We start from the raw sequence: 26,436 nt of genomic DNA on the forward strand, positions 1-26,436 counted from the left end.
TTTCTTTAAAAAAGAACCAGAAAAAATACAAGTTGTGGAGTTGGACTAAAGAGGTTCAACAGTAGTTTTGAGCAGGCAGAAGAAATAATCAATGAACTTGAAGATAGGTCTATTGAGATTAATCAGTCTGATGAACAGAAAGAAAAAAGAATGAAGAATAATGAAGGGAGCCTCACTGAGCTGTGGTATGCCATGAAGCATGACAATATATGCAAAATAAGGGTTCCAGGAGAGGAGAGAAAAGGCCAGACAGAATATTTGAAGAAATAATAGCTTAAAACTTCCCAAATGTGATGAAAACCAATACTACACATCCAAGCTCAATGAACTCTAAGTAGAATAAAAATAATATTGGCAAGGAATTAACTTCGTTAGAGATTTAGTGTTTTGTAACTGTGTGTTTCTAAGAAATTCTCATTTATGATTGAGTTACTTGATTATTTTTCTCTATGTCATATCACTCCATGATAATGTAAAAGGGAAAGTGTTTCTGATGTCTAAAATCTAAGTTGGGGCAGGGCACGGTAGCTCATGCCTGTAATCCAAGCACTTTGCGGGGGGCCAAGTCAGGAGGATCACTTGAAGCCAGGAGTTCAAGACAAGCCTGAGCAACAAAGCAAGACACTGCCTCTACCCCCAACCCAACCCCCAAAAAATTAATTTGGTGCAGTGGTGCATACTTGTAGTCCCAGCTACTCAGGAGGCTGAAGGAGGAGGATCATTTGAGCCCAGGAGTTCAGAGGCTACAGTGAGCTATGAGCACACTACTGCATTCCAACTCCACCCTGGGTGACACGGCGAGACCCCATCTCTAAAAAATAAATAAATAAATAAAAGTAAAATCGAAGGTGGTGGAGATGGGGGAAGAAGGCATTTGGAAAAGAACAGAAAACAGCACTAGTCTTCAAGCCCGTATATTATTAAAAACACAAAATAAAAAGTAAATTAAAGCATAAACGTGCATACATATGCCATGGTTAAATATTTAGGCTAAGTCTGAGCTCAAATTGGTATGTTTTTTAATAATACATAAATAAGTTCATGGACCATGTCTTATTTGCTTAGCACTATTGCTATCAAGATTATGGTCATAAGCTAGAAGTCCAACATTTTGCTTAAAGTTTTAGAATTCTCTTTATTAGGATGCTTAATTTCAGTGATAATAAGTTTAAAATAAAATAAAATTGGGAATCTTTTTATTCTCATGAAAAACTGCTATTTTTGAAAAAGGCTAATAAATCTTAAACAATTTAGATAAGAGTACAGAGCTGAAAGTCATAAATTCCCTAGGAAATTTGTGATTCAAAATGGGATAATTAGCCAGGCACAGTGGCTCATGCCTGATATTCCAATATTTTGGGAGACCCAGGTGGGAGGATTGCTTGAGGCCAGGAGTTCAATACCAGCCTGGGCAATATTGCAAGACCTTGTCTCTAAAAAAATAAATAAATAAAATTTAAAAATCAGCTAGGTGTGTGCCTGTAGTCCTAGCTACTCAGGTGCACACTCAAGGTTACAGTGAGTTATGATTATGTCACTGCAGTCCAGCCTGGGTGACACAGTGAAACCCTGTCTCAAAAAAAAGAAAAAAGGGATAATTAAAACTAAAAATCAATTTTTTGAAATTATAAAGAATATTTACAGAAGGTGAGTCATTCATTTTTAGTTTTTACTATTTAATCCTGACTTTGTTTTCCTCCCCAAAATTAAAAGCTATAGAGAATAGTCTGAAAAACCCTTTTTATTGTTTTTTAAACTTATATTTTAAAGTAATTTCAAACTTACAGAAAACTTACAAGAATAGTACAACAATGCCTGTATATTTTTCACTTGGTTCCCCCAACTATAAACAATTTACCACACTGGTTTTCTAATTCTCTCTCTGTCTCTCCCTCTCTCTTCTGTCTCTCTTTCTCTCTCTCTCTCATAAATATAATTTTATTCTGAGCCAGTTGAGAAGGAATTGCAAATACGATATCCTAATTATTCTAGTGGGTATTCAAGGACTTTATATAATTAGAATATCACCATATCTATCATGAAATCAATACATTACTATAACCTAATATACAGACCTTATTCACATTTTGTCATATTTCTCAATAATTCTCTTTATAGGAAAAAGAAAATTTTACCAGTACAGGATGAAATCTCAAATCAGGTGGACTACATTTCGTTGTCAACTCTTGTGTCTTCTGCAATTTCAAATGGCTCCTCAGTTTTTCGTTGCCTTTCTTGAACTTGAATTTTTGACAAATACAAGCCAGTTATTTTGCAGAATATTATTTAATTTTCATTAATATGATGAAATAACTTTTAAAATAAATTAACAATGGAAAGGAACTTCAAGATTTTATAAATTAATCAGCACTCTCTATATATCCTATATCTCACCTCTATGCAGCAGCTTACACAAGAAAGAACACCCCAACCTTGAGAGAAAGAATGGGGCAGAGAGAGAGAAGAGTGAAAAGAAAAAAAGGGAGTTGTGAGAAAATTAAAGCAATCAGAGCATTTTCAGGACAAGAGAAATAGCTTTTCTACAGCCACAGCCTTTTATTTAATTCATTAAAATCTCATAAATTTTAAATCGTAAATACAATTCAGTGGAAGTAACCAGTAGCTATGTATAAATAGGCCACTGTAGTCAAAGCTCAGTGTATCTAGGTATCTATAGTTCTTTCCAGACTTGAAATTCTAGCTTCATCTTTACATTTTACATAACCTAGAGTGTTTGCAAAACCAAACTATGTTTAATATTCCATTTTCCCTGAAGAACAATTTTCACCTTATTAGAACTCATGTCTTCTCCTTCTTCATTGTCTGATTTCCAACTGGTAGTCCCAGCAGTTTAACTGTGGGCAACTCAGTTGTTTCGTTACTGTAGTGATCGTTCCAGGATCTTTTATTTTCTTACTTCTCAAGAAATGTAATTCAGCCAACAAGTAAACTTCTCTTGCATGCAATCATTGGGTACTGATAATTATAAATATTCTTTTCTGAAGGAAATTATATTACATATTTGTAGCATCAGGCTACAAATTTTTCAAAACTATACACAAAATATAGAAATGCATTTGCAGCAGTGACATCAAGGTTCACATGCTGTTATTTCTAAAAATTGTACAATGATTTGATCAATGTGGCAGTGCTTCATTTGACTCCCATTTTTTCATGAATCCTATAGTTGGTAATATATTACTCACTGGTTTTGCTTTACGAAGATTTTGTAAAAACTTTAAAGTATTAGCTCTGAATTAGATGGAAACCTCGTAAGTCAGAATTCTATTTTAATTAACCTAAAAGGATATATAGGTTAATTCTTTTGAATTTCTCTTGTAAAGCATGTGTATTCTTTTTTCTATACTCATTTATCATGCAGCTCATATAAGAAAGAGATGAAATAATATAGCAGGCAAGAGCTTTAAAAGTGATTTTATCCAAGACCTTCATTTGAAAGGTAATTGAGAGAGGCTCAGAGAAACTGTGTGTCCAGGCTTGCTGACACCAGGTCTACGATCCTTGCTGCTGTACTACACACAAACGGACTTGCAAATCTTCTTAAGATGATATGTTTCATGCACGAAAAAAGCATCGGCACAGACTGTGTCCTGTATATCCTTGACAGAACACAGGAACATCCTCTACTTGAGAAGGTTAACCTGCTCCCGATGAGTGCCTTTGCGGAGGGCTGAGAAGACAGCCAATCAACTGTGGCCATCACAGCCAGATCACTGTCTTACAGAGCCAGAATGTGGGTAAGCCCTGGTCCTGCTAGCCTTCTCTAGCCTCACTCCTACATAACATCTAACAAATATTTTATGAATATCCATGTGATGGGAAAGCAAAGTATTAGCCTGCCCAGAGGGCCTACGAGTCTCCATCCAGTTCTGCAATACTTGAGACCACTTCCTGTGCCAGGATGCAAAAATTGAGTTGGGATGCAATTTTATCCAGCCATTGAAGAAATTTCAATAAGACCTTATTCAAGAGACTTTGGCCACATAAAAAAATGCAATAGATATTTAAAAATTCATCCAAGGATTTAAAAGGAAAGGAAAACCAATAAAAGGACGGAATCAGAATACAAATATAAGGTAGAGAAACCAGATGAGAGGTGGAAAACTTAATCAAGTAAGTTGTAGTTTTGTTTGTGTGATTGCAATTCATTAAACCAATTTTTTTTACCAACCGATGAGGCTTGCCTTTGCTGAACTGATGTGATCAGACTGTGTCCTTTTGTGTCATACAGGCAAGATATACAAGGAAAAGCGAATTCATTATTTAAACATAAGAAACATGTTTCAGCAAATTCGTGTGTAGTTAACATTTACTGAGTACTTCATATTACTGAACACCCTGCCTGGCTCTTTCATGTATGATCTTTATTTAACCCTCATGACCATTTACAGAAATATGATTTGTATTTCATGTGCAAATTGGGCGCTAATTGCTACAAAAGTGTTACAAGTTAGGGTTGGAAGAAGGCATGAAAGATACGGTAGACATTTATACATGGAACAGTATGCGCCTTTGTATTGATTATCTATTTATTGCTGCATAATTAAGTAACTTAAAACTTAGTAACTTAAAACAATGATCATTTATTATCTCTGATAGTGTTTGTGGGCCAGGAGTTCAGACAGGGCATGTAGGAATGCCTTATGTCTTCTGCACAATGGGGCCTCAATTGGAAGACTCGAAGGGTGAGGCTGGCATCATCTGAGGCTCATTTACACATCTGGTGGTGAGGCTGGCTATTGGCTGCAGATCTAGCAGAGGCATGGACTTCCTTACAACATAGCAGCTGAGTTCCAAGGGTAAGCTTCATGGGAGACAGAGATAGAGAGAAAAAACAAAACAAAACAAAAAAAACCTCTCCTTTTTGTGATCTAGCCTCTTAGCCTCAGAAGCCACATGGGATTCCTTCCACCATACCCTGTTAGGGCAGTCAGGACATGCACAAGACTATACCCCGACTAAAGAGTAGAGAACATCACTCCCGTCACTCCCAGCTCCTGGTGGGGGAGTGTCTGTCAGACTGCAAGAAGAGCATGTGGGATGGGATAAATATATACATGTGGCCACCCATGGGATATACAATTATTCCCACATTCTTACTCTCTGGTAAAAATCTTAGGGTGAGCCCTGGATTTAGTCAACACCAGGAAATATGTCTCATGTCAGGCAGCCAGAGAAGGGAAGTGTAAAGGATTGTTCTTGATTGGGGGATCCAAGTAGTCTTCACAGAAGAGACAGTATTTGAGGTTTATCCTGATTTGGAGGATTTCCATTCATTTATTTATTGAGTGCCTGATGGGGTATATTGTTGATAACATGCTAAGTGGAGAACATATAGGAAATTCTACTTCCCAAGGCACAGGCTGAGGACAATCTCACAGAGAGGGCTGCAGGGCTGACCCCTGTGGTGAGCTACTCACCAGCACCTTTGGTTCTTTCCTTCCATGGGAACACACCCGTGCCAGCCTTGCTAGAAGCCAGCAGTTTCCCAGAGATCCTGACCCACACTTCCTGGCTTCCCTTTATTCTCTACCACAGAGGACAGAAGTACCTTGGGATACATATCAATAAGCAATTTGGGGACCAAGTTAGAAACTATTTTATATCACTAAGGGAAATTTGTAGATTATTGAGTTCGCATTTTTAAAACCTTCAAAAAAGATAAATTTATTGGAATGTGAATTCAGTATTTAAAATCTATAAAAGCAAATATTTTTCTAATTTCCATTTCCTTTTATTTCACTCTTTCCTATTATTTATCTCTCTCTCCCCATGGGGTTCCACATAGAACACAGATCAAAAGCTTTTACTCATTGATGGAGAAATATGCAGAAAAATCAAAAGACACTTGTAATTAATAATTGGACAAAATAAGCTAGAAATGTCAAAGCCATCATTATGATTTTCTAAATCCCATCACTTATTCTGTCCCTGAACAATTGAAACTTTTAGCAATGGTAGGGCATTGGGTTTTTTTTAATAGCTCCAAGCCTTATATTTTATTACAGAACAACTTCCTAAAGTAGGATATGTCCCAGATTTACACATCAATGTTTCAGGAAAGAAATATTTACTATTTAAAACTCATATGCATATAAAATAGCTGACTTAGAGAACTCAGTGTAAATTCCATGTCTCTTCTCTGATAAGGAAAAATTGACCATGATTCAACCATGATTTCTTTTCTCATATATATGATTAGCTCTTAACTTCAGACTTACTTTGAAAATAATTGGATACCTTTACAGTTAATAACTTTTTAAATTTTAGTTCTACTAGAGGATCAAGGCCTTGTTATTTAAGAACAAAGTGATTCCAAGAGGTTAAGAATTTCACTGGATGCAGACATATATTTTTCGAGGTTGGAGAATATTTTTTAAAACAGAAGTGGAATGAAATCCAAAACTCTCATTTCTCTGTTCTGAAGATGGTTAGATCTGGCTCAGAGATAAAGCTTAAATACAGTGAAATTTAGATCAACTAGCTCATCAGGCTTAAGCTGATTCAGAGACCTGTCCAGTACGATAAAGCTCCCGGATAGTCTATTATCACCCTTCTGCTTCATAAGTGGTATTCTTCAGTTCACATCAAGATTAAAAGTACAGAATGATTTGTAGGTGTGGCCTATGAAGTCCATGTAAGTCACATATTTATTGATATAGTGATCCCTAGGCTAAAACTACACTATCAAAAGGATATACTGATCTGCAATAAAACTAGTGGATAAGAATCCAAAAATATGAGAAGAAGGAATGAACCACCAGTATTGACAGGATTCACTTGGTATTCATGTGGGAGCAAATGGAAAGAGGAAAATGGGGAATCTGAGTGCCCTGAGAACAAGAGCATCTAAAATCACTCTTAGTAACTGCCTAAGAGGTTAAGAACATTCCTAGATGGGATCAGCAAACTGATGCACAGGTAAAAGCAAGGACATGAGGGAAGGTCATCACATGCAGAAATAATGTTGGTTCTAGGAATTCTCAAACCTTGCAATCCTGAGCTCACTTCTAGAGCAAACTCCTCCATCTGCTCACACTGCCATTGTAAAATACCATATGCTGGGCGGTTTAAATGACAGAAATTGATTTCTCACAGGTCTTGAGGCTGGGAAGTTCAAGATCAAAGTTTCAGCCAACTCAGTTTCTGGTGAGGGTCCTCTTCTTGACATGCAGATGGCTGTCTTCTCACTATGTGCAGACATGGCAAAGAGAGAAAAAAAGGACACTCTGATGTCACTTTCTCTTTTATAAGGATATCACTTTTACCAGTTCAGGGCTTATGGATGGTTAACTTTATGTGTCAACTTGAATGGGGCATCAGAATGTCCAGACAACCGGTAAAACATTACTTCTGGGTATGTCTGTGAGGATGTTTCCAGAAGAGATTACATTTAAATCATTAGACTGAGTAAAGAAGATTTGCCCTCACCAGTGTGGGTGGGCATCATCCAATCTGTTGAGGGCTTGAATAGAACAAAAAGGCAAAGAAGGTTGAATTCACTTTCTGCCTGATTGCTTGAGCCGAGGCATCAGTCTTCTGCCCTTCATGCACTTGGTTCTCAGACTTTAGTCCCAGATTGGAAGCTACACCACCAACTCTCTAACTCTCAGACCTTCAAACTACACCACCAGCTTTACTATGTCTCCAGCTTGCAAACAGTAGATCACAGGACTTTTTGGCCTCCATAATCATATGAGCCTAAGGAGTTGGGAATATTCCCAGATGGGATTCTGCAAAATAACTTATTTTTTATATATAAAATAAGTTTGGGTCTATTTCTCTAAAGAACCCTAAATACAGGGCTCCATTCTTATGATCTTGTTTAATCTTAATCACATCCTTAAAAGCTCTGTCTCCAATACGGTCACATGGGGGTTAGGGCTTCAGCATATGAATTTTGAGGAAGGGGATATATTTCAGTCTATAGCACTCTCACTGAGAATAAATTGAATTTCACTGAGGAGAAATTAATAAACTGAGCAGGACAGGGACATGTGGATCAAAGAAAAAGGGAATCCAAATAAACATGGGGGGGAGAGCAGAGCTACAGATACCTTTTATTTTGGTTTTCTGTAAATCACATGATCTGAATTACAGAAAGAAAAAAGAATAAGTAAAAATGAATGGACCCTCAGAGAAATATTAGACATCTTTAGTTACACCAACATAAGTATAATAGAAATATCAAAAAGAGAGGAGAAAGAAAAAGAAACAGAAAAAATATTCAAAGTAATAATGGCTGAAAAAGTTCCAATTTTGCTGAAAATCTGTAATCTACACATTCAACTAGCTCAACAAACTCCAAGTAGGACAAACACGAAGAAGTCCACACCCAGACATATCATAGTCAATATGCTAAAAGATAAAATTAAGCAGAAAATTTTGAAAGGCGCAAGAGAAAACTGATACACAAGCAGCCTCCAATAAGATAGACAGCTAAATTCTCAGAAACAACGTAGGCCAGAAAGCAGTGAGATGTCCTATTCAAAGTCGAAGGGGAAAATTATACCAACCAAGAATCTTATGTTCAGCAAAAACATCTTTTCAAACTGCAGTCAAAATAAAGATATCTCCAGGCAAATAAAATCTGAGAGAATTTGTTGCTAGAAGACTCATCTTACAGAGAATAGTAAAGCAAGATTTTTAGGCAGAAATCATGTGACCCCCCCCAGATAGTAATTTGAAACAACACACACACACACACACACACACACACAACCAGGAAAAGTAATTAAATAACTATAAAAGGCAATCTAAATGCTTACTTTTTCTTTCTTCTCTTAACTGATTTTAAAACCAATTATAGAAAAGAATGGGTACATGATTACTTTGTTGTGTCTATAGCGTATACAAATGTAATATATTTGACATCCATGGCACCAAGGAAATGGGTGGGAGCAGAGTTGTATTGGAGTAGCAAAATAACAGCTGATAGTAACTGGAACACATGGGAACAAATTCAGTGAACCAGAAACTGTAAATTAGAAGAATTAGAAGAAGTATGACAAACTATAAATAAATACCTCCTCTCCTTCCTTTTATTGGATTCTTCAATAGACATAAAATTATATAAAGTAATAACTATGACAATATATTATTGGTTTATAAAATTAAAAGATGTAATATATATAATAATATTAGCACAGGAAACAAGAAGAGAGAATAAAGCTATATAGAATTAGCATCTCTATATGTCACTGAAATTACATCTAATTTAGTTTCTGATAAATTAAGGTGTACAAGGTAATCCCTAGAGCAACTACTAAGGAATTAACTTTAAAAAGTGAAAGTGTTATTAAAAGAATTAAAATGTGAGAAAAGAACATACTTTATTAATGCAAAAGAATCCAGTAAAGGAGGAATAGAACAAAAGAAAGATATGTGACATAAAGAAAAAAATAGTAGACTAAATTCAGCAGTATCAATAATAATATTAATTGTGAACGGGTAAAATGATCTATTCAAAAGGCAGAGATTGTAAGACTGGATTTAAAAAACAAAATCCAACTGTATGCTCTCTATACGATAATATTCCTACAAACTTTAGGTACAAAGATACAAATAGGTTGAAAGCATACGGATGGGCAAAGACACATGATGCAAACAATAGCCACTAGAGAGCGGAGTGGCTATATTAATATCGAAGTACCCTTTAAAACAAAAAAAGTTACTAAAGATAAAGGGGGACATTTTTTAAGGATAAAATGGTAAATCTCATCAGGAAGGTATAAGAATTATAAATACATCTAACAACAGCGCCCCAAAACACATAAAGGAAAGGCTGACAGAATTAAAGGGAAGAATAGAGTTCCACAATAATAGTTGAACACTCCAGTGTTCCACTTCCAATAATGAATGGAACAACTAGGCAGATAAGAAAGAAAATAGAGGATTTGGGAGGAAACGGGAGATGTTAGTCAAAGGATACATAATTATGGTTAGAAGGAATACATTTCTCTTTTTTAATTTTAATTTTTAGTTCTGGGGTACATGTGCAGGATGTGCAGGTTTGTTAATAGGTAAAAGTGTGCCATCGTGATTTGTTGCACCTATCAACCCATCACCTAGGTATTAAGCCCAGCATGCATTAAATATTTTTCCTAATACTCTCCCTCCCTCCCACACCTACCCCCACTGACAGGCCCCAGTGTGTGTTGTTCCCCTCCCTGTATACATGTGATTTCATTGTTCAGCTCCAACTTATAAGTGAGAACATGCATTGTTTGGTTTTATGCTCCTGTGTTAGTTTGCTGAGGATAATGGCTTCCGGCTTCATCGATGTCCCTGCAAAGGACATGATCTCTTTCCTTTTCATGGCTGCATAATAGAAGGAACACATTTCAAGAGACCTCTTGTATAGCAAGGTAATGTGAGGTAACGCACCTGGTAATTATCTACATTTAACCATTCCACAATGTATATGTACTTCATAACATCATACTATACCCATAAAAACAAAATGCTGTCAATTTAAAATAAAGAAAATGTATAAAGGAAAAGATAGAGGACTACACAAACTGTACATAGCAGGAAACTTCCCCAACAATAGCAGAACACATTCTTCTCAGTGCACATGGAGCATTCCTTAGAATAGGCCATATATTAGGCCATAAAATAAGCCTCCACAAGTTTTAAAAGACTGAAATCAATTAATGTATTTTCTCTCTCAGAATGGAATGAAATAAAAAATTAATAACAGAAAAAAATTGTAATATCATAAATATGTGGAAAGTAAACAACATGCTACTAAATAGCCAATGAGCCAGAGAATAAATCACACGGGAAACTAGAAAGTACCTTGAAATAAGTAAAAATGAAGACACACATACCAAAATTTATGGGATACAGCTAAAGTAAATCTCATAGGAAATTTATAGCTGGGAATGCCTACATTAAAAAAAGATTATAAATCAACAACCTAATCTTATGCTTCCATGTTAAGATGCTGGAAAAAGGAAGAACAAACTAACTACAAGCAATCAGGAGAAAGAAAATAGCAAAAACAAGAGTGGAAATTAATTAAGTAGAGAGTAGAAAAACAGTAAAGAAAAGCAGCAAAATCAAATATTAGTTGGTTGAAAAGATCAAAATTGACAAACCCTTTTAGCCAAACTAAACAAGGAAAAAGGAAAAGACTTAAGTTACTAAAAGTGTAAGTAAAAGAGGGGACATTACTACCAACATTTCAGAAATAAAAGTAATTATAAGAGGATACTATGAACAATTTTATGCCAACAAATTAGGTAGCTTAGGGCCGGGTGTGGTGGCTCACGCCTGTAATCCAGCACTTTGGGAGGCTGAGGCGGGTGGATCACTTGAGATCAGGAGTTCGAGACCAGACTGGCCAACATGGTGAAACTCCATCTCTACTAAAAATACAAAAATTAGCCAAGCGTAGTGGCGAATGCCTGTAATCCCAGCTACTTGGGAGGCTGAGACAGAAGAATCGCTTGAACCTGGGAGGCAGAGGTTGCAGTGAGCCAAGGCTGTGCCACTGCACTCCAGCCTGGGCGACAGAGTGAGGCTCCATCTCAGAAAAAAAAAAAAAATAGGTAACTTAGATGAAGTGGGCACATGCCAAGAAAGACACAAACTACCCAAACTAACTCAAAAGAAACGGAAAATTTGAATAAATCTATAACAAATAAATAGATGGAATTAGTAATAAAAAAAACTTGCAATAAAAAGCCCAAGACCAGTTAGCTTCACCAGTATATTCTACCAAACACTTAAAGAAAAATTAATATCAATTCTTCACAAACTCTTTCAAAATAGAAGAGAATGTAACAACGGAACACTTCCCAACTCATTTTGCATAGCGTATATCTGATAAAGAACTTGTTAGAATACATAAAGAACCCTTATAACTTTTTTTTCTTTTTTCTTTTTTTGAGAAGGAGTCTCACTCTTGTCTCCCAGACTCAAGTGCAGTGGTAGAATCGGAGCTCACTACAACCTCCACATCCCAGGTTCCCAGGTTCAAGCAATTCTCATGCCTCAGCCTCCCCAGTAGCTGAGATTACAGGCGTGTGCCACCATGCCTGGCTAATTTTTTTAGTAGAGACAGGGTTTCACCATGTTGGCCAAGCTGGTCTCCAACTCCTGAACTCAGGTGATCCTCCTGCCTTGGCCTCCCAAAGTGCTGGGATTACAGGCATGAGCCAACGGGCCTGTCCCCTTATAACTCAATAATAAAGAGACAACCTAATTTTAAAATGAGCAAAGAATAGGAATGGAGGCCGAGCATGGCAGCTCACGTCTGTAATCCCAGCACTTTAGGAGGCCAAGGTGGGTGGATCACATGAGCCCAGGAGTTCAGGATCAGCCTGGGCAACATAATGAGACCCTATCTTAAAAAAAAAAAAAAGAAAGAAAGAAAGGAAAGGAAAAGAAAAAGAATAGGAATAGGCATTTCTCCAAAGATACACAAATGGCCAACAAGCACATGGAAAGACGTTCAACATCACTAGCCATCAGGAAAGTGCAAATCAGAACCAAAATGAAACACCACCTTACCCCTTCTAGAATGGCTATAATCAGAAAGTTGGATAACAAGCGTTGGCAAAGATGTGGAGAAATTAGTACCCTCACACATCGCTGGTGAGAATGTAAAATGGTGCAGGCGTTTTGGAAAAGTCTGGCAACTCCTCAAAACGATAAACACAGAATTACCATATGGTCCAGAAAATCCACTACCAGTATATTACTCAGAAGAAATGAAAATATATGTCCACATAAAAACCTGTACTCAAATATTCATAGCAGTATTACTTATAACAACCAAAAAGTGGGCACAACCCAAAATGTCCATCAACTGATGAGAAAATAAAGAAATGAAATATTATTTGACAATAAAAAGAAAGGAGGCACTAAGAGATGCTATTTTAAGCTCAGACACACCCGCCAGCACCAGGCTTTCTCCACAGAGTCCACGCTCACTCCTCAAGGTTCCTCTTACACTCCTCAATATTCATAAGTCTAACCCATTCCTTTTCTTGTTTCCAACTTTGTTTGCTTCTGAGGTTGCTACTGTGTGATAACTTCACGTTCTCTGTTTACCTCTCCACACATCCGTTAACAACTCTGTGCCCATTAACAATCCTTTATATTAAGTGACCTGTGTTCAGTGTGGTGTGGTTTCTGCCACTTGACTGGACTTAACCACCCACCCCCCATGAAGAGGTCTTCTTGCCAAAAAATATCAAGCTAAAATCTGGTAGAAGTACACTCAATACTACCTATTAAAACCTTGCCAAACTATAGAATCTGAATCTAAGCAAACTTCTAGATACCAGTTTATAGACACCAATTTATAAGAAATCCAGGGCTCAGGGAAACATATAACTCATACCACAGAAATGTAGTCAGCAAAACCCAGACTATGAAAAATTTACAGAAGTGACCTGGTTTCTTCAGTGAAAAAACAACAAACTTCCAGAGGAAAAAACAAATCTTTACGGGACAACCCAGGAAATGTGAATACTCCTGGATAATAGATGTTATTAAAGCATTACTACGGGTTTTCTTGGCTGGGTGCGGTGGTTCACGCCTGTAATCCCAGCACTTTGGGAGGCCGAGGTGGGTGGATAACCTAAGGTCAGGAGTTCAAGACCAGCCTGGCCAACGTGGTGAAATGCCATCTTTATTAAAAATACAATAACTAGCCAGGCATGATGGCGGGCACCTGCAATCCCAGCTACTCAGAAGGCTGAGATGGGAAAATTGCTTGAACCCAGGAGGCTGAGATTGCAGTGAGCCAAGATCACGCCACTGCACTCCAGCCTGGGCAGGCAACAGAACAAGACTCCGTCTCAAAAAAAAAAAGAAAAAAAAGAACTACTATGGGTTTCTTTAAAAGATATGGTCACAAAGTATAAAGTTTGAATCAGGGGAGTAACCTTGGGATAGACAAAATAATGGCCCCTGTTTTGGGGGAAAAAAAAATCTCAAACCATCGTTCCTATTCTCTCACTTAAAACAACAACAATCATCAACACAGAAGATTTCTGTAACCAAATGTGGAGGGATGGGTTTCTTCCTACCAGCAAGCAAGCAACTGACTCTGCAGTAGACTGCAGCTCAATTCCCTCACTACTTGGAGATACTGTGAGATCATGATCAAGGGCTTAGTCTCACAAGACTCCCCCATCCCAGATACCAGTCATTATTCTGGGACTCTGACACTTCTGACCAGTTTCAAGTTGGAGTTCCCATGTCCCGCTCTTTGGGTTCGATTAATTTGCTGGAGTGACTCACAGAACTCAAAGAAACAGTTACGTTTACCAGTTTGTTACATAGGATATTGCAAAGGATACAGATGAACAGATACATGAGGCAAGGTATGCGAGAAGGAGCACGAAGCTTCCATGCCCTCCCTGGGCACGCCACCTTCCAGGAAGCTCCATGTGTTCAGCTATCCTGAAGCTCTCCCAACCCTGTCCCCTCGGGTTTTTATGGAGACTTCATTTCGTAGGCATGATTGATTAAACCATTGGCCATTGGTGATCAACTTGACCTTCAGCCTCTCTCCTCTCCCTAGAGTTTAGGAGGCAAAGCTGAAGGTCTCAACCTTTGAATCACGCTTTTCTCTTTCCAGTGACCAGTCCCACCCTGACACTGTCAGTCAACACATAAAAAGACAGCACTCTGGAGAGTCCAAGGATTTTAGGGGTTGTATGCAAGGAAAGGGGAAAGAAGACCAAATATATATTTCACAATATCACAGCCTCCAAAGCTGCCGATGACCTAATCTGCAGAACCTGTGAGCAGGTTCTGTTATATGACCAGGAAAATTAAGGTTGCAGATGGGATTAAAATTGCTCATCAGCTGATTTTGCGAAGGGGAGATTATTGTGAATTATCTAGGTAGGCACAGTGTAATCATAGGGTCTTTATAAGTGGATGAAGGAGGGAGGAGAGTCACAGAGAAAGAGAGGAAGTGGAGGTCACAGTGATGCCATTTCCAACTTTGAAGATGGAAGGGAGCTGCCAGCCAAGGAATGGGGCAGCCTCTGGAAGCTGGGAAGGCAAGGAAATGGATTCTCCACTAAAACCCACCCAAGGAAGGAAACCTTGCTCACACCTTGATGTTAACCCAGCGAGACTTATTGGACTTCTGACCTCAAAAGCTGTAACATAATAAATCTGAGTTGTTTGAAGCCACTAACTTTGTGGTAATTTGTTACAGCAGCAATAGAAAACTACTACAAACCCAAGGGGCAAAAGAAGGGATTGGGAGAGGGTGACAAAGAAAGATAAATTTTAGGGGCCAAAATACATTATTCCACAACCCTGCACAAATCTCCCTAAGCATTTTTCTCTCCTTTACATAACTTTGCTCACACATCTTCCTCCTATCTGACTAAGATATCTTTGAAGTCAGGAAGTGACACTCACCAGCATTTGCAGTCTTAAAGCCTTACTGGAGCACTCTGCATACCACATGATTGCAGGAGAGAGGAAGAGAATGAAAAAGATCCAGAATATAATATTTAATCAGATATTCCATAGACTCCATGGAATACATATTTCTAAGAACTAGTGCACACTACTTTATTGCATTATCTAAATGCAATAAACTCAAGTATACTATGCAGACACGCATAATCACACTAGAAAATAGATGGCGTGTGAGATGTTGAATCGCGTTTAACCCTGACTGAATTTCTCTGTTCTAAATCTTGGTTTGGCAACTCCTGATACAGCAAAGTACTGAATGATAGAATTCAAAGGTAATACACATAATATCTTTTTTTTTCTTTATTTATTTATTTATTTTTTTAATTATACTTTTTAAGTTTTAGGGTACATGTGCACATTGTGCAGGTTAGTTACATATGTATACATGTGCCATGCTGGTGCGCTGCACCCACTAACTCGTCATCTAGCATTAGGTATATCTCCCAATGCTATCCCTCCCCCCTCCCCCCTCCCCACCACAGTCCCCAGAGTGTGATATTCCCCTTCCTGTGTCCATGTGATCTCATTGTTCAAGAAATCTCTTTACTTTAATGGGCCAGGTGGGATTCAGGAGACAACGTGTAAGTGATCTAATGTTATTAACATACCTTTATCTTCCAATAATGTCCCAATATGCTGAATAATGTATTTTAAGTAAATGCAGATATCTTTTTTTAAGTATAGAGCATGTTGAGATCCTGGTAATGACAGTTGAGTATTAGAGAATCACAGAAGTTAAAATTTGTTGCCAGATTTGGATACTTGGCTGCCACACAGACATCACAGATGACGGACAAATAATTCGTCAACCTAATTAAGTGAAATACGCTTCAACAAATTGAACTATCATTAAAAATATAACTTGTGAGATTTGATGACTGGGAAAAACTTACAACACAAACTCACTGGCAGGAGACCAGAGTAACCGTGTCATTTTATTTTACATTTTATTTTATTTTATCAAAGTTATGCTTGGTTCCAGATCTGTGAGACAATATTTTTAATATGGAAAACAGAACATCCACAAAACAAACAAGAAAATGACTTGCAGCCTTGAAGTATGCTCAGGGCAAGGCAGTGTGGGTGACCCTCCGATTAAAGAAGCTAAGTCAGAGCCAGAAATCGCTTCATGTTTAAGTATAATAATCAACAAGTCAGAATCACAGCCAATAATTAAACTTCTTAGGCAGATGCTTCATCACGACATTCATTTCTGCATATATACTTTCAGGTTAGAAGTAGAGATTCTTAGAGGTCTAACCAATATACAAAAACAATTCTGAAGACTTTAATTAAAGAAGCACCTTCATACAGTGTTCTTAGATTTTAAAAGTTTTAAAAGGGGCTTGGATTTGGAGGAATGTAGGAAGCAGACAGATGGATGGGGAGAAAGGAGGATGGTCAAAGAGGCAGAGCCCTTGGCTATGAGAATCAACTTCAACCAGAAAAGATCCACTTTTACTAATTTTACGAAGTAGGATTTCACATGAGTTATCTTTAAAGATATCTTCAAAGAAAGTGTTTACTTACTTTAAAAAGAGAGTCCAAAAATCACTGTCCTAAAGAATGGATATGTTTTGTTACAAAAGTAGAGGCAACAAGAAATTTGTAGTATAGTGATGTTAAGGAAGAAAACTAACTTCTGAGCTATTGTCTACATTTTTGTTCATTTAATTCCATTCTCTCTGAGCCATCCTGGTGCCTCCTGGTTATGAGAAACACCCCCTTATCTTACACCATCCAACAAACAGAATCCTGTAATTCCTTTGGTAGATTTGGGTTTCTGGTTTACGTAACTATTGGCTATGGCAGAAACACCTAGGATGCTATCTCAGTGTGTTTACATGGTTCCTTTTGATTCTAGATTTAGATGGTGCCTTTTTGCTCCTTATGCTTGTTACTTATCGGGAATGCAGTTTTACAAGCTAAGGTCTTCTTGACTGTGGTATTATTCCATGTAGAAACGAGCTCAGCTCCTCCTAGTCACTAAGAGACCAAAGGCTGTAGTAACTCTCTCTCCCTAGCACCTCTCTGGATTTCTATATGGTCCATGCCTCCTGTAAGCCTAATTTCAATCTAAAAACTGTGTCTCCTAATTCGGACCTGAATGTGTCCTGGAATATGTGTCAATATTTTCCCATCTCTCCATGGTCCTTCTCATTTCTGTCCGAGGTTCTATCTTCTGTTGACATGCCCAAGAGTCAGCTCAACCCATTGCATCACCTGTTTTCCTTTATGTTAACTGTATTTCTGAACTCAGCAGTCTTCACAAGTCCAGAAAAGACTGACTGTAGTCACACTGAAAATATGAGTTAACAGTAGTAATTTTTCTAAATATTTCATAGAAGAAATGGAAGAACAGGACCAAATCCCATACCGTAAAATTTACTACTTAAGAAGAAATCACCATAAAATCAGTCTATCTCCAAAGTTCCACCCTCCCACTAGGCCACCTGAGAGCGTAATTTTTCTCCACTGATCCCCTATGCAGGGCCCAACTTCAGTAGTTCCTGTTTTCTTTTTCCTGGATTTATTCCCCAATCTCACATGCCTCTGAAAAGAATTTTCAGAAATTCTTGACAACTATTAAAGGCTTGTACAGTCTAACTGCGTAGTCGGCAGATGAACTTTTAGAGACAATGTTACCTAACTAATAATATCCCACTGATATCAAAAACATTGTTATGGTTTTTTCTTCAAATAACACTCATAGATTTTTGCTATTTAAATAACAATGACACATCAGAATTGTTTCACTGTAACAGAGGATTGAAAAAGCCCAAAATGTTATTGAATGACTGCATTCTTTACTGTCGTGCAGGCTGTCATTTGAATGGCAAACAGGTATCAGTGCTTTTTCAGGACAGCCTCCCCCAGTGTCCTGTAGAGTCATTCACTTAGCTTTGTTGGCATCCGGCTAAATAGTCTGGTGGCCCCTTATAGAGGAAGCCTGGCTTCCTGCAGCTCCCAGCCATGTTGACAACAACGCATGTTCAAACACAGAAGAGGAACTCCCCAGCCTTCCAACACTCTAGACTCTGCATCTTGGGAATGGTTAACTGGACAGGGCCACCATCACCAGAGATTTAAGGATCAAAAGAGTAAAAATAAAACCACAAGCATTGCTATGGTCTGAAGGTTTTTTGTCTCGCCCCGAAATTCATATTTTGAAATCCTAACTTCCCAAGGTGATAGTTATAGGTGGTGGGGCCTTTGAGGAGGTGATTAAGTCATGAGGGTGTCGCTTTCCTGGGATTAGTGCCCTTATAAAACAGGCCCAAGGACCACGGCTGACGGGAGGCAGGACTAGACTGCAGCTCTGGACAGAGCAGCATGCAGAGGCTTGCGTTGTAAATTTCAGCTCCAGATCGACTGCAAGAGCAAACCAGCAATCCCGAGAGGACTCACAGACCCTCTGAAGGAAGCGAACTGTTCCTGCAGGACCCGGGAGACACCTCAAGTATTGTGACTGCCCCAACTGCGGAAGTGGGAAAGGGAAACCGAACACACACCACTACTGGAGAAGTTGAAGATCTGTTTGCGGGAAAAGTTTCCAACTTTACCTGGAGTTGAGTCAAGTGAGAGAGCCAAGCCTAGCAATTTGAACAGGCGAGAAGCCTCCTGGCCAGAACTCAGGGGAGGGCGCGAATCTGGTGTACAGACTTCACAGGCACGGGAAGAACTAAAGCCCTTTTCTCTCGCAGCTGGGAGGTGGATAGCCTCGGGCAAAGTTTCAAGCCCCTCTCGCCCTCTGCCTGGAAACAGGCTGTTGGGGGAGGGAACGGTGGGGGAGGTTACATTTATCCCTTCCACCATATAAGGACACAGTGAGAAAGTGCCACCTATTAAACAGAAAGCAAGCCCTCACCAAATACCAAATCTGCTGGTGCCTTGATCTTCGATTTCCCAGCCTCCAGATTTGTGAGAAATAAATTTGTCGTTTATGACACCCCGTTTATGGTATTTTGTTAGAGCAGCCCAAATGGACTAAGACCAGCATTAGTAAACCTAATTACTTTCTCTAAGAAGGGGATTGGGACCATCAGAAAACAAATGAGGTAATTCAGCAAGAACATTGATGATGCTGGATGCTATGAATATCTAGTAGATACGTGCAACCCCTTCCCATTGGGCTCTAAAGTTGAAATTAAAATAATGTGCCAAAGTTCTTTATATGGCATCTGGGACTCATTTACAAGTGATTACAAATAAACAGATTTGTTTTCTAAAAAGTTAATCAACTAGGCCGGGCATGGTGGCTCAGGCCTGTAATCCCAGCACTTTGGGATGTCAAAGCACGAGGGTCACTTGAGCCCAGGAGTTCAAGACCAGCCTAAGCAACATGGCAAAACCCCAGCAAAATACATATATGTATATATATATGCCTACATGACCTATCTATCAGGTTGCAATAATTGTAAGGACTCCCTACAGCTTAAATATCACACTGGAAAACAATTTGGCAAATTGATTTATCAAAAACAAAAGCCAGAAGTAGGACTGACCACATATTGAGGAACATTGTTGTCATCACATTTGACCAATGATGGGCCCGGATGCAGGCCCAGAGGTACATCTCAATCCCTCTTACCGCTTCAAAAGATGGAGCTGCACTCTCTTTTGGGTTTTTTGTTTGTTTGTTTTTCGTTTTTTGTTTTGAGAAAGAGTCTCACTCTGTCACCCAGGCAGGAGTGCAGTGGCACCATCTCGGCTCACTGCAACCTCCGCCTCCCGGGTTCAAACGATTCTCATGCCTCAACCTCCCCAGTATCTGGGATTACAGGCATGCACCACCACACCCAGCTAATTTTTTGTATTTTTTAGTAGAGACAAGTTTTCACCATGTTGGCCAGGCTGGTCTCAAACTCCTGACCTCAAGTGATCCACCTGCCTCAGCCTCTCAAAGTGCTGGGATTACAGGCATGAGCCACCATGCCCAGCCATGATGTTTCGATTCACGGCTGAAACAGGTCCACAGAGATGGGCTTATATGCTATGTGTAGTTAAAGCTTCAAAGTGAAATGCAAGTTCTCTATCAGGGAGAGCTGACTATGGACTTCAAGATATTTGGGAAAAGATCTGTGTCTATTCTGACATGGGTCCTTGAACAGACTTCATGGAGTAGTATCTGAGTCCTGGGTACAACGGTAGATGCAGAAAAGGCAGAGGGTGGCGTGACCCTATGTCTCCGTGGGGCCTCGGGAGCCCTGGATTCATTGTTTTAACAGCTTCTTGACAAGCATAGAGCTAGGTGTGTGAGCTGGGGTGGGACTCTCTATGAAGGCAGTGGCGGAGAGAGCGTGACTTCAGGAAACTACCCAGGGAACAGGGCGACGCCAGCGGAAGTGGCAGGCACCCCCTCAGCTTCACAGGCAGAGAGGTCTGGATCTCCAATCTCTGTGGAGATGGCCAGTTACAGGGACACACCTGGGAAAAATTAATCCCCCCAGCCAGGGTAGATAAAGGAAAGGCTCCAGGTTGTAAGTGAAACCCCTCTTGAGAAGAACCGGAGCGAGGATGGCAGGTGGCCCCAGCACAGAGGCAGGAAAGAAGTCTGTAGGCTGCAGCTGCTGCCAGAGTTTGTATGGGCTCCAAAAGTGGTGTCAGTAGCAAAGAGTCAACAGGTCTTAGAAACTGATAAAGAAAAGGCAGGAAAAGTAAAGAAAAAGGGGAAGAAGGTAGAGAGTTGAGCCAAGTGAGAATTACTGTCAATAATAAAAGCGAGGTTGAGGCTTTGTTGGAAAATCCTCCCTTGTGCCCTAATGGTATTTTCTTGTCTCTCCCAGCACCAGACAGCCTCCCACTTCCCCAGCCTGGGCCTAAAGTCCCAAACGCTTTCCCCTACAACACGCCTTGTTTCATATTCCCTCCTTCCCACGTATTGTTAGCGATAGCCAAGTCTCACCATGTTACCTTCTCATTTATCTGATCTTCAACAAAAGACTCTTGAAAATACAAAACTTTCATCCTCAGGGGTAAGTTTATATCATGGTATGTCAGTCTTTGTAGCAGGTTGGTGAAGATGGAGTTTCCTTCAAAATCCACACTGAAGAATTGCTTGCTACATTTGTATATTAAAGCATGTCTCCTTAGGCCAGCCCAATTTGGGGTTTAAAATAGAGCTGTTCAAACAGTAGGCAAGTGTGAATCCCTCACTCCGCGATCCGTCTGCAGTTATAGCCCATCCCGTTAGAAAGCATCCCCATCCCCAATTACTTCTGTGATGTTTTTTGGGGGGTTGGGGACTCATATCCTGTCTGTGCCTGTCATTTTATTGCTATCTTGTTCCTGGTCCCTTTAGTGAGGGACACAGCCTGCTGCCTCCAAGCTACTGAAGGCTCCACCCACTGTCATGAATGCTGGAGTCACTTCCTACCACTGGGATCATACCCTGTGGACATTTTAATTGGTTCTAAACCCAAAAAAAATGTAATTAGTTCTGTGCTATTTCTTTATTTGTACCTTACCTACTTCCAGAAAGATTTAAAATTTTAAAAATATGTACGAGGAAACTAGATAACAAGTAGGAAGTGAGTTTATAGAAACATAATGTTAGAAAGAGAAAAAATGAAGCTATAAGTGAAATTAATGCATAGAATGCATGCCATATAATCACGTGCACTTGCTTGGGGTGGCCTGAATATTTATCTCTGAGCTGTCTAGCAGCCAATTCAAAAAAGTGAATCATAAACAAAATCTATTTCATCCTCAGTATCTGAAATCTGAGAAACATCTCCTATGGATAGAGCTTTATAAGGAAGTTTCTCTTTAATTTAGTACCCTTAATCTTTACCATTACTCTTATAGTAAAAACAAGAATATTCATAAGCTCATTTGTAATATTGCTTCAAAGTGTATTTATGACATGTTATGTAAACAGAGTTCAGTAATTTCACTGCAGGAGGAAAAAACCTATAGGTTTAAGTTTCAGACGAAAATCAAAGTGAATATCTAGGAAATGGACTGCAAAATTTTCAGGCATAATTCCATAATTTCCATAAATCTTATTTCAGAGTGCTCTAGAATCAGGGTAAGCCTTCTTGACAAGGACTTAGACATGCAGATATTCTGTGTTGCCATTTAAAAGCTGACACATAAACTTCAGGCTCAGTCAGCTGAGCCAGGAGTGACGTTAACAGATTCTTACAAGTTGAGCCGGGCACAGTGGTTCATGCCTGTAATCGGGAGGCCAAGGTGGGCGGATCACCTGAGGTCAGGAGTTTGAAACCAGCCTGGCCAACATGACGAGACCCCATCTCTACTAAAAATACAAAAATTAGCCAAGTGTGGTGGTGTGTGCCTGTAATCCCAGCTACTCAGGAGACTGAGGCAGGAGAATCACTTGAACATGGGAGGTGGAGATTGCGGTAAGCCCAGATCCTGCCAGTGCACTCCAGCCTGGGTGACAGAGTGAGACTCCGTCTCAAAAAAAAAAAAAAAAGAGGCACCTAAAAAGGTCACATACAGAATAGAAAGCCTCAGTTCCTACACGGAGGAGGGCAGAGAGTACCGGGGGACACAGACAAGGTTTTCTACTCTAGTACACAGAAAAAGAAGTAGCTGGGTCTCAAAGCTCTGTTATTCAGAACATAGAAACAATAATCTTTGCAGGGAAATTGATTTACTAATATCTCAGCAAAACAAAAAAAACAAAACCACCTCATTAAAACACCAGTTAAGCACCCAACTTTAAGTAGTGTAAGTATCTATCAAACCGCTAAGATCATTGGCTGAACTGACCTCAATGTAATTAACTGGATTTACCTGTTTTATAGGGTTGTTAACTATAAGCCAGTTGTAGGTTGGAGGAGTCTATTAAAAATTAAGAGGTTTTTTTGTTTCTGAAGACCCTCTTTCTGGAAATACTTTCAAAGGGAAGCCAGTTTTCAACTAAGGTCATTCATTGTTCATAAAACTAAACCACGTGATCTGCATATAATAAAATGATTAGACATTTTCAGGGACCAAGGGTGTGAATTTTATTGAGTCATTTTCAATTTAGGTATATTCAACTGAAAAGTAAGCATTTTGTTCCTACCTAAACTTTCCAGAAAATGCAGAACCCTTGCAAGCCCAATAAAAAGTGAGTACTTTTATTTTAAAGCATATCAACAATTCAAATGTAAAAATTCCATGTTAAAAGAAAAGCAATAATAAACCCCATCAGAAGGTGCTGGTAAGATATTGTGGTTTGACTTTGAGCTTAAGAAAATAAAAGAACAAACTAGTTCCAGGGGAAAGAAGGGCTGTTTATGTATTTTATTGTTAACTATTTTGGCAGACGGGAATGTTTCTTTGGTGACAAGCTCAGAGCCATGTCAATCTGCAGTTAGACCACTCCCTCCCCAATTTCATCAAATTTGTGGCGCAAAGTCAGAGACTTGATAAGGCCCTCTTGGTGGGGAAAGGGCTTAACCTTTAATCTATGAACCTGCTAAACTGCTTGAGAACAGGATGTGTCAGCTTTCTGTTATTTGATCCCATTTCACCATCTGTCCATCTTTACCAATGCAAAACAGAAGAAGCCAATGTATCTTAAATACGATGCCCTGGGAAAATGTAAAACAGAAAGATGGAAATTGACCCTCTATTTGTGCCTCCATCTGCAAACTCTTTCATTCTGGCATCAATTCTGGAGTCAAATTTCTATTCATCCCAGACAGCTCTACCGTTATCTCAGTATCATTTATTATACGACTTTTTTTTTTTTTGAGATAGGGTCTCCCTCTGTTTCCCAGTGGTGCCATCTTGGCTCACTGCAGCCTCTACCTCCCGGGCCCAGGCAATCCTCCCACCTCAGCTTCCAAGAGTAGCTGGGACCACAGGTGTGTGCCACTGTGCTGGCTAATTTTTGTATTTTTAGTAGAAAGGGGGTTTTTGCCACGTTGGCCAGGCTGGTCTCGAACTCCTGGCCTTGAGCAATCCACCCGCCTCAGCCTCCCAAAGTGCTAGGATTACAGGAGTGAGCTACCACACCCAGCCACTTATTATATGACTATTAAAGCCAGATATTTCAGATTATGAAACTTTGTTTCCATAACAGATGATTTCAACATCATTTATGGTTTATGGCTTAGGAGGAGGAAATCACATAATTTAGTCTAAGCACTACAGATATAATTTTATTCTTGCCAGTAAAGAAACTGAATAGTGAGAAATTCAGGCTCTTTCTCCAGACCCCCCAGAGAAGGAAAACATTTTCAAACAATCCAGAATAAAGCCACAAAAATGGGTTCAAAAAACACTGGAGACACAATGACAAAATAGAAAACAGAATTGTTCCTTAGAAAATGAACCATCAAGCTGTAAACATCAAATGAATAGTTTAATGTTGCTACTCTAAAATGTGTATTACAAGATGAAACAGGAATCTTGACTGAAAATATGGATAAAATCTGGAAATGTAATGAACACAGTATTTTGCAAAGTCATTTTAGATAAAGGCCTTCAATAATTACAACTTCCAACTCATAGGCTGTAGTTAAAAATCCATGACAGGACTAACATCAGCCATCCCTGACACACTTCCGATTGATATGTAAAACCCAAGACTCTCATACTCCCTCCTCAGATACAACTCATGTAGAAAAAATAAATGTCAGGAGAGCAGAAGACCTTTCAACTAGACAGAACACTGTGTTAGAATGAGAATTAAGGGAATTTGATTCTGACATGACCCCATCAAATCCCAGACCTCATTTTGCTGATAGAGATCTAAGAAAAAAGCAAAAAGGTTGAATCTACACTTGTGTGCTAGTAAAAATTTCATTGCAAGTTTTACAGAGAGAACAACTGACATTTGGGAACATATAGGGAACGTGGCTGAAATGCCAAATAGAAGTCTGCAAGATTAAACTGACTTCCAGCAGGTATGTAAGCAGCCATAAGCAGAGTAAAAACTCACTATTAGGAAATCCTTTCTTCCTATCAGCAGCATATCTCTACCTGAGCCATCACACTTGTTAAATGGGAATACTGTATTCAAGAAAAAATACCTAGAGCAGGCAAAGTTCTGACAGCTGAGGCCCAGTGTTCCCATGAAGATCTTAGTCTTAGCAATTGTGCAAAAGACAGTGCTCAGACTGGGGTAACATGAGGTAAAAAGAGGTCGTGAGCTTTATGAATCATTTTCTAAACTAAATCATATTTCTGTTAACAGGCTTTTAGGTCTTAGTTTTTAAAATGTTTCAAGAATGTTCAAAAACTTTCCATTTTTCAGTACTGGGTAACTTAAGAAGAACTGCAGGTTCACATATACTCAGATTGCTCTTCCGTTCCTATGGGGTCCCAATACCCATGTCAGAGTTGAATAAATAATTTTACAAGTGAAACTTATCAGAGTTGCTCATAATTAATATTGTTCCCAAGTAATTAGCCAAAAGAAGAAAGTAGTTGTTAGAGTGTGTTATGGAAATATTTATTTAGCACCCAACAAACCTTGCTGCATGGCTATGTGTTGGGCCCTGGCGCTCTGATAATGAGCCCCTTCCCTCAATGCCTTAGGAGCTGCTTTGCAGACAGACACTAATCATGTTCAGTGGCAATGACAAGACAGCGTTGCCTCCTTCTTGTAATCAACACAATCCTGTGTCTTATGAAAAAAGGAAGAGTGCAAAAGCGGTTAAATAGGGATGTCCTAGAAATGACATACAAAAATAGACTTAACATGATTTCCGTAAATAAAATGGGACATTGAGAGCAAAGTGCTTAATCTGGAGTTTTGTAGGAGAAGGATCTAAATCTGTGGTTTCAGCCCTTTGCACAACCCCATTACCAGCTAATGTCACCCAAGACACAGCAGTAGAGATATGAAAGAACATCTTAAGAGGTAGGAGGCAGGGAACTTCAGAAGTCTTTTGCCCAGTCAATAACAAAGGAGAGAGGAGTTAGGTGTTACTGACCTCCAGAAAAACCACCGAGAGACATGTTGGTAAAGACATGACAGTCACTAAG

At 39.1% G+C, this 26,436-nt stretch overlaps 1 long non-coding RNA gene across 3 annotated transcripts in view; it reads right to left on the reverse strand.

Moving 5' to 3' along the window:
- Positions 1–1,819: 1,819 nt before the first annotated feature.
- Positions 1,820–26,436, reverse strand: part of LOC134810876 (uncharacterized) — a 159,108-nt gene continuing 134,491 nt past the window's right edge. For 2 of the 3 annotated variants that reach the window (XR_010159584.1, XR_010159582.1), the window contains exon 5: positions 5,262–7,211. This is a non-coding gene — a long non-coding RNA (uncharacterized LOC134810876). Of the gene's footprint in view, positions 2,241–5,261; positions 7,212–26,436 lie in introns of those variants that run through there. The other variant, XR_010159583.1, reaches the window with a different exon arrangement.

This window comes from Pan troglodytes, chromosome 7, assembly GCF_028858775.2.
Source record: "Pan troglodytes isolate AG18354 chromosome 7, NHGRI_mPanTro3-v2.0_pri, whole genome shotgun sequence".
Taxonomy (NCBI): domain Eukaryota; kingdom Metazoa; phylum Chordata; class Mammalia; order Primates; family Hominidae; genus Pan; species Pan troglodytes.